This window comes from Xenopus laevis, chromosome 8S, assembly GCF_017654675.1.
Source record: "Xenopus laevis strain J_2021 chromosome 8S, Xenopus_laevis_v10.1, whole genome shotgun sequence".
Lineage (NCBI taxonomy): Eukaryota > Metazoa > Chordata > Amphibia > Anura > Pipidae > Xenopus > Xenopus laevis.
In genome coordinates, this window is record NC_054386.1 from 7,317,211 (window position 1) to 7,330,884 (window position 13,674).

Sequence of the window (13,674 nt, forward strand, 5' to 3'; positions counted from 1 at the left end):
AGCGTCTCCCTCCTGACCCCTTTGGGGACATCAGTATACGTTTACAGAGGGATTACTCCATTATTTCTCCATTGACAGCAAAATGTCACATTTCCTACATAAGGCACGCGTGAATTATCGAAATATTCTTTTTATGCATAAACATTATGGGGGTTATTTATCAAAGTCCAATTTTATCTCAACATTTTCTGCTACAAACTCTGATCAAATTCGCTTGGGTTTTTTAGGCTTATTTATTATTAAATTTTCCTGTAAAAAATTGCTTTGCAGGAAAAAATTTAATTTTCACAATTTTTTTCTGATTTTTCACCAAAAAACTACGATTTCTTATGCATTTTTGTCCGAACCTCAGAAAACTTCAGGGTATTGCACGAAACCCATCGCACATCAAAAAATCTTTGGGATTTCTCCCAGGTCTGAGATGCTGGATTTTCTGATTTGGACTTATCCATCCTCTGGGTCTAATAAATTCTGCAAAATTCGGGATTTTTTTTTAAAAGTCAGATTTTATAAATAAAATAAAAAATCACGAATTTTTCAAGATTTTTGCATTCGGAGTTTAGTAGATAAACCCCTAAGCAAATTTCGAAAAATACAGAAGCTGAAATATAACTTATTTATAAAAAGACATCTAGAAAGCAGAAGGATCTTTGGTTTGCAGACACCGTATGGCAATGGAATGAAAGCAAAACAATAAGCAAATTGGGCAGACACTTTCAAGTATCTTTGCAAATAGTAGAGACGGGGGATACCATCTCAGGGGGGGTGTCTTACATTAATATTTATACTTGTAGCACCTATTTGGCTGTATTTAGTCAAATGCCAACTAGTGTGATCGAGCATGGGCTACACACGACCTCCTTTCTCCAGGATGGGCTTTCGCAAAATTGGAAACACACGTGCTGATGTTGTTGGACTACAACTCGCTACTGCCAAAAATACACAAAAATAGAGTTGGATGCCAGGGGTTCTTTGCAAAACAGTAGAACAGGTTTTATTTAAAAAAACACGCCACAGGCTGTGTGCTTTTATACAGGTCATTAGATTACTTCTAATATCCTCATAATATCCACTTTATTTATTATAATACACAAGTTTTAGTGAGTCATGTGACAAAAATGACATCACTACTCACCATTTATAACTGATGACATCACTAGTCACCGTTTATAAGTATCTAATTTACAGAATATTCACGGCTTTTGTGTATTATATTTGAATCACCATGAAACCAAATTGAATGAATAGCCTGACTGCATGGCAATGCCTGCGCCATTCCAGGTCGGCTACTGACTCACTGAATTGGCCAAATTACTCAAAACAAAAATCCATGGACTTGTGATCATACATCAGGAAATGACTGAATGGCATAAGAAGTCAGTCCATGTGAGAAGAACTAAATGGTAAATGTAACAATAGCAAGTAGAGAAAAGGCATGAATCTTTATTATCAGAGCACAAGTCACATGACTGGGGGCAGCTGGAAAACTGACAATATGTCTAGCCCCATGTCAGATTTCAAGATCAAACATAAAAAATCTGTTTGCTCTTTTGGGAAAAGGATTTCAGAGCAGAATTCTGCTGGAGCAGCACTATTAACTGATGTGTTTTGAAAGAAACATTTAACAGTATCCCTTTAAACCAATCAGCCAAATTCACATATGTGCTTACGTGTCTGTGCCTTTTACTGTGTACAAATACAAGCTACTGTTTTATTATTACACAGAAAAGGGTAATCATTAAACATTTGGATTATTTCATTATAATAGAGTCTATGGGAGACATCCATTCTGTAATTCAGAGCTTTCTGGATAACTGGTTTCCAGATAACGGATCCCATAACTGTACAAGAGCACAAATGGAAAAACCAATTAATAGCAGTGTTTTACTAGACATACAGAAAACGTAGGGGCCGATTCACAAAGGGTTGAATATCGAGGGTTAATCAACCCTCGATATTCGACTGGGAATTAAAATCCTTCGACTTCGAATATCGAAGTCGAAGGATTTTAGCGCAAATAGTTTGACGGAACGATCGAAGGATTATTCCTTCGATCGAACGATTAAATCCTTCGAATCGAACGATTCGAAGGATTTAAATCCAACGATCGAAGGAATATCCTTCGATCAAAAAAACTTAGGAAAGCCTACGGGGACCTTCCCCATAGGCTAACATTGACTTCGGTAGGTTTTAGATGGCAAACTAGGGGGTTACTTCGAATAATTCACTCGAAGTTAGTGAATCGGCCCCATAGCGTTGATTAGCATTACTTGTGGCGGCAACTAACCACTAACATTACTCGCTTCTAAAAAATGAATTTTTTAAGCACTAGCGGCGGATGCCAGCAGAATCAGCTTATTTTACTGTGCACCCATAGGTTCTCATACCACCCCTATGCTTTTGCACCCTTTTTCCCTATCACAACCTTTTGCTACCATTAATACAGGTATGGGATCTTTTGGAAAGCTCCAGATTATAGAAAATATATAAAAATAAATAGTTTAAAAGTTTTTAAAAATGATTTAATTTTCCTGTAATAATAAATCATCACCTTGTACTTGATGGTAACTCAATGGATGAATCCATATTTGTGTCTATTAGGTTTATTTAGGGGCCGATTCACTAAATTCGAGTGAAGGATTTGAAGTAAAAAAACTTCGAATTTCGAAGTGTTTTTTGGGCTACTTCGACCATCGAATGGGCTACTTCGACCTTCGACTACGACTACGACTTCGAATCGAAGGATTCGAACTAAAAATCGTTCGACTATTCGACCATTCGATAGTCGAAGTACTGCCTCTTTAAAAAAAACTTCGACCCCCTACTTCGGCAGCTAAAAGCTACCGAAGTCAATGTTAGCCTATGGGGAAGGTCATGGCTTGCCTAAGTTTTTTTGATCGAAGGATATTCCTTCGATCGTTGGATTCAAATCCTTCGAATCGTCCGATTCGAAGGATTTAATCGTTCGATCGAAGGAATAATCCTTCGATCGTACGATCGTAGCATTTGCGCTAAATCCTTCGACTTTGATATTCGAAGTCGAAGGATTTCAATTCCTAGTCGAATATCGAGGGTTAATTAACCCTCGATATTCGACCCTTGATGAATCGGCCCCTAAATGTCTACTTGATTTTTTAGCAGACCTAAGTATGGAGATCCAAAATATGGAAATATCTCTTATCTGGAAAACCCTGGGTGCCAAGCGTTCATACAATTATAGTATGCAACTAAATGGGAAGTGATTTAGGACACGTAGCATCATTTTGATCAAAATTCCACCTGCTACTAGTGCTCTAAAACGGCACTTTTTATCGTTTAAGTTAATAGATGGATTTAATTCCGGTCTCTGTATAAATTCACTTTCGAATTCCATTGAACCTTTTGGCTCTGATAGGGTCAAATTAGATTTACTATAAATATCATTGTCAGCTTTTATGTCATATTTTGTTTAGATGCCACACAATAATTTATTGTCGTAGACTGAGCGTGGCAGAATGAACCGCTGCTTTATAAATTATAACATTATTATTTTAATTCCCGCTGTTAAAGATGTTCTTGTTAATTTCAGCTAAACATACAAGCAGACAGAACATTAACCATATCTGGGCCCACATTCATTTTATTATTAATGTCTTTCAAGGTCTCCTACACAAATCCCATCTCCTGATAGATGTGCAGCAGCTGTTATAGTGCTTTTCCGGGGCTGAAGGTCTTTGTGTGCAATTTTCATGCTCACATTTAGCAGACTGATGTTGCGCATTTAATGAACCAAAATTATACTTTTTTTAAAAAAAAAAAAACATTTGGCAAGGCAAATTATACTTTTTAATGTAGCCATTTGTTCATTAGTATTATTTTTCTCCCAAAATGAAAGGGGTGTTTAATCGATTTGTTGAATGGGAAATATTCCCTTATTAATATTAAGCAAACATGGAATGGAAATTTCTTTGCAACCACGAATGGTCTGTCTTTAGTAATGTCAGTTTTCATTATGGACCTAGAAGTAATTATATACTGCAGCCAGGATTAGACATCGATCTTATCATTGAATTTATAGTACTTTCCTAGGCAATTTCGTGATGGGATTGGGGGCAAAAATGCACAAAAAAAGTAGTGTATAATGTGTATTTTTTAACGTCTGCTTAAATGCTCACATTTAACATTCAAATAAAGAAAGATTCGCTGAAAGACTATTAGGAGAGAGAGAATGAAAAAGGAATGGTATTATTTAAAAACACAACCAGTTTAGGCTGACAAACATCAAACCAGAAAGTCAAATAATTAAAGCAATAAAAAATAAAGACCATTTGTGAATTTGAAGTCTTCTTCAAGATTTTAAAAGTGTATTTCCTAATATGGCAAACAATCTGGGCCCTTTGTAAGGTTTATTTTCTCCAATTATTTAATTTTTTTTCCCCCAGAATTCCAGTGTTTTGCATCTGCTGCAAAACTGTATGCCGGTATATAAAATGAATATATAGTAGTAATATAGGCATATATCTTGGGCACATTTGTACTGTATATTTAGAGCAAGTTGCGTCTATGTCATTATGGGCTCCGTGTGGGAGTGGCATAGGTGTTCTGTAAGTTGGAGCAAAAATGAAATAATAGGTAGGCACTATTGATACATGGATGAGGCTGAACCTGGTAGACCTGTTTTTTCTGGTTGTCTCGTACATCTTTAGGGCAAAGTCACAAGAGCCGATTTTACGTGGCGTTTTTTTAAAAATGTGCGGTCTAGCGTATTTTAGGAAAGTATGTTTTCAAACCTGCATATTCCATAGATCAGCGGCCCCCAACCTTTTTTTGCCCCAGGGACCGGTATAAAGCCAGAATTTTTTGCAAGGACCGGGGGGGGGCGGCAACTGAACGCGCCATGTCAAATTCGTTGCAATTTTATGCATGCAGCATTAAATTTGGTGCATCTGTGTCAAATTTTCGTAAAATTCAGGGCGTCTGCATAAAATTCGGTGTCTCTGTGTCAAATTAGGTTCGTCCGTGTCAAATGTAGACTTGACTCATCGGCCCAGTTCAGGTATGTCCACGGCCCAGCAGTGGCCCGCAGGCCGGCGGATGGGGACCCTTGCCATAGAGTTTAATAATATCAATAAAAAATGCAAATACTGGTGTCTTGTGGTGGATGTTGGTTCACAAAAGCCCACTAGTGGGAATTGCTATAGTGAGTATTTCATTATTTTCAGTAGGGCTTCATTTTGTGTATATTTACGCTTGACCACGCCTTTTTATAAACACAACATAAACATGCCCCGTGTGACCATGCCCTTAGGTTCCACCTGTTATTTCTCCCCTCAGTTGGTCATGTGTGGGCTGTACTGCCGCCAACCTAACCCTTTCCCAACCCTCCACCCTACACCAACCCCACACCTGACAGTGAAACTGATTGTTATTTATATACTTGCACCTACCTAGTCCTGTGACATGATGGATGGATAAGACATGGGTACATAAATTGATGTGGTATGGTTAGCGCACGTAACTAGTGGACACAAAGGGGCCGATTCACTAACTTCGAGTGAAGGATTCGAAGTAAAAAAACTTCGAATTTTGAAGTGTTTTTTGGGCTACTTCGACCATCGAATGGGCTACTTCGACCTTCGACTATGACTACGACTTCGAATGGAAGGATTCAAACTAAAAATTGTTCGACTATTCGACCATTCGATAGTCGAAGTACTGTCTCTTTAAGAAAAAACTTCGACCCCCTAGTTCGCCATCTAAAAGCTAACGAACTCAATGTTAGCCTATGGGGAAGGTCCCCATAGGCTTTCCTAAGTTTTTTTGATCGAAGGATATTCCTTCGATCGTTGGATTTAAATCCTTCGAACCGAAGGATTTAATCGTTCTATCAAAGGAATATTCCTTCGATTGTACGATCGAACTATTTGCGCTAAAATCCTTCGACTTCAATATTCGAAGTCGAAGGATTTTAATTCCCAGTCGAATATCGAGGGTTAATTAACCCTCGATATTCGACCCTTGGTGAATCGGCCCCAAAGAGTGAAGTTAATAGTGAAATTCCGCCACTTTCCATTCATTTCTATGGGATTTTTAAAGGCGTATTTATCAAGGGTGAACTTTCACTTTCACTCATTGATAAATATGCCTTTTAAAATCCCATAGAAATGAATTGTGAGCTGCAGAATTTCACTCTAGTGGCGGAACTTCACTCTTTGATAAATTTACCCCAATATGTGAAGCAATTCCTTTCCATCATGCCTGGTCAATGGCTGGTGTAGAGTAGAGAATTTCTTTGTCCCATATTGTTCCACACTGTGCCTCAAGGTTGAATTGCCATTACACCAGAAATTACAATATTACCCCAATCTGTGCATTTCCCAGTTTTGCGTCTAGCACTAGGTTTACTTTCCTGCTCTTAATTAAGAATAGATGCCACTACAATACAACAGTATTTCCCAAAGAAACCATCACTAAAGTCTGACTGAGGTCTCAGAGCTTTCGTCCACTCAACAATCTTTTCCTATATAAATATTTAATGAAGAAGGCATGCTAGGCAAAAAAGGAAACATCTCCAGGTAAGAAATATAGATTCCTATCAACTTCACATTTCCTCTCTTGTTTGTGCTTCAGGGGAAAAAATAAACCAGTCCATAACCCATCATTTTCCCAAAACCCATGTCTGTTTATGTTTTCTGACTTCCAGATAAATGAAGCAGAACTGGTTTCCTATGGAGTGGGACTGGTGTGAGACGGGCAGAACTAATGTGATTTTCCTTCAAACTAACTGCTTATTTGTTCTTTAAAACCTGTATCATTAGTCTTTTAGAACCGATGGTATTTTGTTGAGAAATTACATTTGCATCATGAAATACTGTGTTAACATAATTGGCAAGAAAACTGACTTTCATAAGAACATGTATTTATGTTATATGAATGATTAATTTAGAGCAAAAAACAGATGGTCATTATTAATCACATGAAGGCATATTACCATCTGGTGAATATATAACTAGCTGCAGAAAAATAAAGAAAATAAAGGATACTGAAAGGCTATTCTGTATTCAAAAATGGCATCTGATCAAGTTTAGGGCCACTTTGATGCACTTGTGGGCTCAGGGCAAAGATTTGTGGCAGTGCTGCCCTCATCCAGCTTAATATATAGATGAAGGAGCACTTCCATGTCCTTCAATTGTGTGTAATCTATCTGGGGAAATATGGTCAACGACAGGTGCACTACATACATTATTTACTATTATTTACTGACTGCTCAAAGAAGGCCAGCGACAGACACTTCACCATTTAGTAAATCTAATCAAATTTATTATATCAAATATAATAAATAAATAAGTGTGTGCAGATTTGCTTTAGAAATGTCTTAAATTTTGTTTATAATATACTTTCTAAAGAGAGAAATATTGTGGCTAAAGATAGATGATAGATAATCTTGAATAGTAAGATTTATTAAATGACATTTTGATTAAGTTGCAATATTTTAGTGGTGTTGACCTACAGTTATGGATTTTAGTATTGTCTGCAAGGCTCCAGCCCTTCTGTGTTTGAGACTGAGCTTTCTTTCATGCTGTGGTTTTGACATACAAGTCAACTATTCTTTCTAGGAAGAAAAAAAGGCCATTTCTCTGAAAAGCAAAAACAAATCTCTTATTCAGATAGCTCAATAAGCAATAATAGTGGTACCCTGGCATGAACTTTAACACATTTATACATTTGCTGTATTCAAACCACATTGTTATTATAGGTCAAAGTCATACTCTGATATTGGTTCCTGTAGAAATGAATTCTACCCAAAGGCTTATCCCCAGAGAAACAAAATGCTATAACAAGACTGTATATTGTAAAGGTGCATGTTTCAATTGTCAGTGTATTTTGCTTTCTTAAAGGAGAATCCAACCGTAAACTTTAAAAACCCTACCCCCCTACCCTACAATGACCCCCCTCCCTCCTCCCAGCTTAAGTGTTACCCCAGGCAAATGCCCCTAACTCTTTACTTAGCTGTAGAGGAAATCGCACACCCACGACAGACGTCCAATATAGTGGTACCTGGTGCCCGGTGATAAAGGAATCGGCAAACCTCTCAAATGGATACGAAAAAGCACACCGGCACACAGGATTTGAAGCTGCAGGGCAAGCCCTTGCAATTTTTTAATGCAGTGCAGGTGCAACGTTTCGGGGTCACGCCCCTTTGTCAAGCATCATGCTTGACAAAGGGGCGTGACCCCGAAACGTTGCACCTGCACTGCATTAAAAAATTGCAAGGGCTTGCCCTGCAGCTTCAAATCCTGTGTGCCGGTGTGCTTTTTCGTACCTAACTCTTTACTTACCCCTCGGTGCAGATTCAGGCATAGGAGTTCACGGGCGCCATCTTCTTCTCTACGGAAATCTTCGGAATGAAACCGGCATGATGGCGCATACGCAGTTGGAGCAGTTTCAACTGGCATGCACCGAAACTCACAAAAATTGACAAAGCACTGATCTTATTCCGAAGATTACTGAAGCGCTGAAGATGTTGCCCGTGAACTCCGCTGGACTGAATCTGCAAAGAGGGGTAAGTAATAATTTGGGGCATTTGCCCGGGGCCGGGCTGGAACTAGGGGTAGGCAGAAGAGGCAGCTGCCTAGGGCGCAACGATTGGGGGGCTACCTCTTCTGCCCACCCCTAGACCAGACTCACCTGACATTGAACGTGAGCGAACGCCGCTCTGCGTCACCACGCATGCGCAAATCACATCACTGCACATGTGCGAAAGCCCTTTGCATCATTGCGTATGTACAAAAGTGTGCCACATCACTGTATATGCGTGAGCGAGCAATGACGAAGATATAGAGAGGGTACAAGTCAGAACAGAACAGGAAGCAGGAACAGGCAAGGCAAAGTCAGGCCAAGGCAGAAATAGGTTAAGGCAAGGTAAAAAGTAGGACTGGAGCAGAACCGGGAGGGAAGAACCAGGCAGGAACAGAACACGGTAAAGTGAGGAGGTAAGGTTCAAGGTAAGGCAGGACAAGACAAGGCAAGGCAGGGAAAGGAGGCTAGAGCTGGAACCCTTAGCTAGGAATGATGCCACACTGCTAGTTTGGGAAACAGGCAAGTAGTGTTTTGAGGGCTGGCCTTAAATATGGCAGAGTCAGCACTGATTTGCTGACTGCAAACCAATCAGGCTATTTCTGGGCTAGGGCTGCAAAGGCCAGGTAATAGACAGTGAACAACCTTGCAGGCTGCCCACCCGGCCCAATGGTCAAGGCAACGAGCCAGAAACCCAAAGGTCTCTGGCTTGAATTCCAGCAGAGCCCAACACATTACCATGTACTGTCCTCTCTTACCAGCCATTATAGGCTTAGATAAGGATCACTGTAAGGTCCGTTGGTAGGCTTTTTTTTTTTTTTATACAACTGTTTTATTGTTTTCAGAAATAAAATAAAATACATACATGTAGCAGAGGTGACATTTCAAGAACCGTGCATTATCTATTTCCTTGGTAGGCTTTTTAATAGGAAGTCTAATGTGAATGGGAAAAATTCAAGGTCAGAGCCATTTGCTAGATATATTTTGTTGGGACAAACTCCTGAAATATTCATATCTATAATTCCAATGTATTAAATGTTGAGTGTTACTATAACATAAATAAAAGGCAGAAGCTACTGGTCCCTCATCAGATTCTTTAAGGGTTCCCCAACCCTAGAGAAGAAGATGATATTTTGGTTCACACACAAACTGCCCCCTGGGAACCTCAGATTATTGAGTTGTTCCGTTAATAAAAGGATTGGTCTTTATTTTTGCCCTAGGAAGCATTTGAGAAGTTGTAGAGAAACACAAGTCGTTACAGGCCAATGGTTGGATTAAAAAATTAAAGGGAAGCAAAGTGGTTTATGGCACCATTCAGAAAATTACATTTTAAGTGGACTGTCTGGAAAACTTAAAATATCAAGAACTCCTGGAAGATTTAACAAGGTGCACACACTCCAGGAGAGTCATTAAATGGAAAAGGGGAAATTTAAAATCTAATTTGTTCAAATTGTTCTGGATTCATAAGCAAAATATTAGTCAGGCTCAATTTCATGACTTAATACTTCCAAGCGATTTCTAAATAGTTTAGCCAAATAAGTAGAAATATTTAGCACCGTATAAACTTGAAAAGAAAAAAAAAGCTGCGAAGTGTGACATTCACTTCCAGGCAATGGAAAATGTTCCCGCGAAATAACATTTCCTCCACCACATGCTGCAAAACAAGGGTCCCTTTCATTTGCATGGGTCTAAAAACAAGAAGTCTGGTTGTAAGAAGCAAGAGAGAAGCAGTGATTTTTTTTATGTATTCTCTTGGGAGTTGCTTCATGGAAAAAAAAAGCCATTTTGTTTGATTTCTGGCCTAACCGACCATTTTTTTTTAACCTGTAAAACCGAGCCGTGTTTCTTGCTGGTCTGTCATATAAATGAAGCTTGCCGCAGAGCGTGGCATCTGTCCAGGAATTAGAAGCAGTTTGTTTTTCTATTATAAAACAAAACGTTAATATTTCTATGAGCTGTGGCTATGAGGTATTTACTATGTACTAAAACAGCACCTTCAATGTTGTTTTTCCCCCAAAGACGTATATGTTGTAGAATGTGAAGCTGCAATGATGATCCTGGTCTTACACATGTTTAGAGGAATTTTTAGTGGTTGTGGTCCCCTTGTAGAACATTATTTGCAGGACCATATTACTATAAACCTTACAATTTATAGGAGTCATTTTCTTCAGTGTGCAAAAATGGGCTACAATCTCCAATTTTGTGAACTTTGCAGAAGCCTAATTTTATCAGAAAGTTAGAGCAATGGATACCTCCCAAAATTTTGGAAAGAGAAAGAGGGACAAAAAGAAACATTTTTTGACGATGCCCATTTTTCGTGTCTACACCCTCTAATCATGTTCATTTTACAAAATTTGGCAGGTTATGAAAGTTTGAACACATTTCTGAAGTTTTTATGTGTTATTGAGGTGAATTGCCCTTTATGCTGCAAGTCACAGTTTCCCCAAGAGACCTGCTTATCTTAAACTGTTACAATTGCTTCTTTCCTTATCTTAAATTGATACAAAACTTTTGAAGTGCACCTGGTGGCTGTTCTGGGCTCTCTGCCAAAAGCCAATTAAGTTAGAAACTTTGTATATTTATCTGGCTGTTCAGTGCAGGAGATCAAAGAGTAAGTCGGGACATTTCAGTAACAATCCTGGACTGCAGGTTGCGCTGTCAAAATCGGGACTGTCCCCCTCAAAATGAGACAGTTGGTAGGTATGGCAATGTCTAGGAGGAGTGGGTGGTGGTGTCAAAGGCTGCAGAGAGATCTAAAAGGATTAGTATAGAAGAGTGGCCTTTACTCTTTGCCAGGAAAAGAACATTGGTTACCTTGGAACAGTTTTTGTTCAGGTATTGGATTGAAACCAGACTGCAGAATAAAGTTGTGTTAGAGATGCTGGAGACAGGGTGATAGTTGCTGGGATAGCTAGGATCAAGGGAAGGCTTTTTGAGGATGGAAATCATTAGCACATGTTTGTATGAAGATTTAGGGGCACATTCACTTAGGGCCGAATATCGAGGGTTAATTAACCGTCGAAGTTAAATCCTTCGACTTCGAATATCGAAGTCGAAGGATTTAGCGCTATTCGTTGGATCGAACGATCAAAGGAATAATCGTTTGATCGAACAATTAAATCCTTCGAAACAAACAATTCGAAGGATTTTAATCCATCGATCGAACGATTTTCCTTCGATCAGAAATTTGTTAGAAAGCCTATGGGGAAGGTCCCCATTGGCTAACATTGATGCTCGGTAGGTTTTAGGTGGCGAAGTAGGTGGTTGAAGTTTTTTTTAAAGAGACAGTACTTCGACTATCAAATGGTCAAATAGTTGAACGATTTTTAGTTCGAATCGTTCAATTCAAAGTCGTAGTCGAAGGTCGAAATAGCCAATTCGATGGTCGAAGTAGCCAAAAAAATACTTTGAAAATTCAAAGTATTTTTTATTCTATTCCTTCACTCGAGCTAAGTAAATGTGCCCCTTAAAGTACCAGGAGAAAATCAAAGATTAAATAGGTGGGTAAGTGCAGGACTGAGTATATCAGAAATTGGGCAAAGTACAACGTAGAATATAATATTTAAAAATATCATAAAGTGGCAGCTGTGCAACATTTGTGTTACATGGAGTCCACCAACCTCTGAATTACATTCCACAATTCTTCTGCATTTCTTGCTTTTGCCTCAGAAACTGTGTCGGACTGGCCCACAGGGATACCAGGAAAACTCCCGGTGGGCCCAGGTGTCAGTGGACCCTCCTGCTTCTAAACAGTTGTTTTATTTCATGGCAATTCCTTATTTCCTTAACAAAGAGGCTAAATAGATGTAATAACAGATTATAGTAGGTAAAGAAAAGAAAATAATAGAGGTTGAGTGAGGAGAGGCAGAAAATAGTACTGAGAGTGACCCCTGATCTAAGGTTTTTTGGTGGGCCCCTGGCGTCTCAGTCCGACACTGCTCAGAAACAGTATTTTTTATGTCACCCCACAAGTCTTCTATTGGATTAAGGTCCGGGGATTGGGCTGGTCACTCCATAACGTCAATCTTGTTGGTCTGGAACCAAGATGTTGCTCATTTACTGGTGTGTTTGGGGTCATTGTCTTGTTGAAACCCCAATTTCAAGGGCATTTCCTCGTCGGCATAAGGCAACATGATCTCTTCAAGTATTTTGATCTATTGAAACTGATCCATGATCCCTGGTATGTGATAAATAGGCCCAACACCATAAGAAACATCCCTATATCATGATGCTTGTGCCACCATGCAATTACACGTCATGACTGTTGGGTCTGTTGGTTTTCTACTACTTTACTACATTTACTAGTAAATTATTTGTCATGAAGAAATAGAATTTCTACCAAAAACAGTGATTCATCAGGTTAGTGATGATACACACACACATATAAACTATTATATGCCAATAGTTATACTAATTGTAGATCTTGGTATCACTATAGCCTTGGACATTATGTCTGTTCAAGAAGACATCCAAGCCACTCTTAAAAGCATTAATATAATCTATATCGATGATCTCTTATCCCCACATTATGGCATATAATATCATACCTGCCAACATTTTGAAAATAAAAAGAGGGACAGAAAAGTTGCCGCACACGTAGTACTACGTGCATTTTTGTGGCCACACCTCCTAATTACCATGTCCATTTTACAAAATTTGGCAGGTTATGAAAGTTTGAACATATTTCTGTGTTTTTTTTTCAGTTATTACAGTTTTGCTAATGAAGGTGAATTGCCCTTTAAGCTTTGAGTCTAACTTTTCTCAAGGGACCTGTTATCTTATACTGTAACAATTACTTATTTGCTTATCTCAAAATTATTACAAAAGTGCGCTGTAGCTGTTCTGGGCTCTCTGCCAAAAGCCAATTAAGTTAGAAACTTTGTTTCTTTTTCTGGCTGTTCAGTGCAGAGAAAATGGTGACTTTCCAGTATAAATGAGGGACTGTGGGTTGAACTGTCAAAAGAGGGACTGTCCCTCTAAAAATGGGACAGTTGGGAAGTTTGTGTGTATTCTTATTTCAACCCTACACTAGTTTTCCTGATATAAATAGTACATGTGATGTTATTTTAGAATGATTGTAACACAAATACAACAAAAATACAGTTTGACAAACCTCTA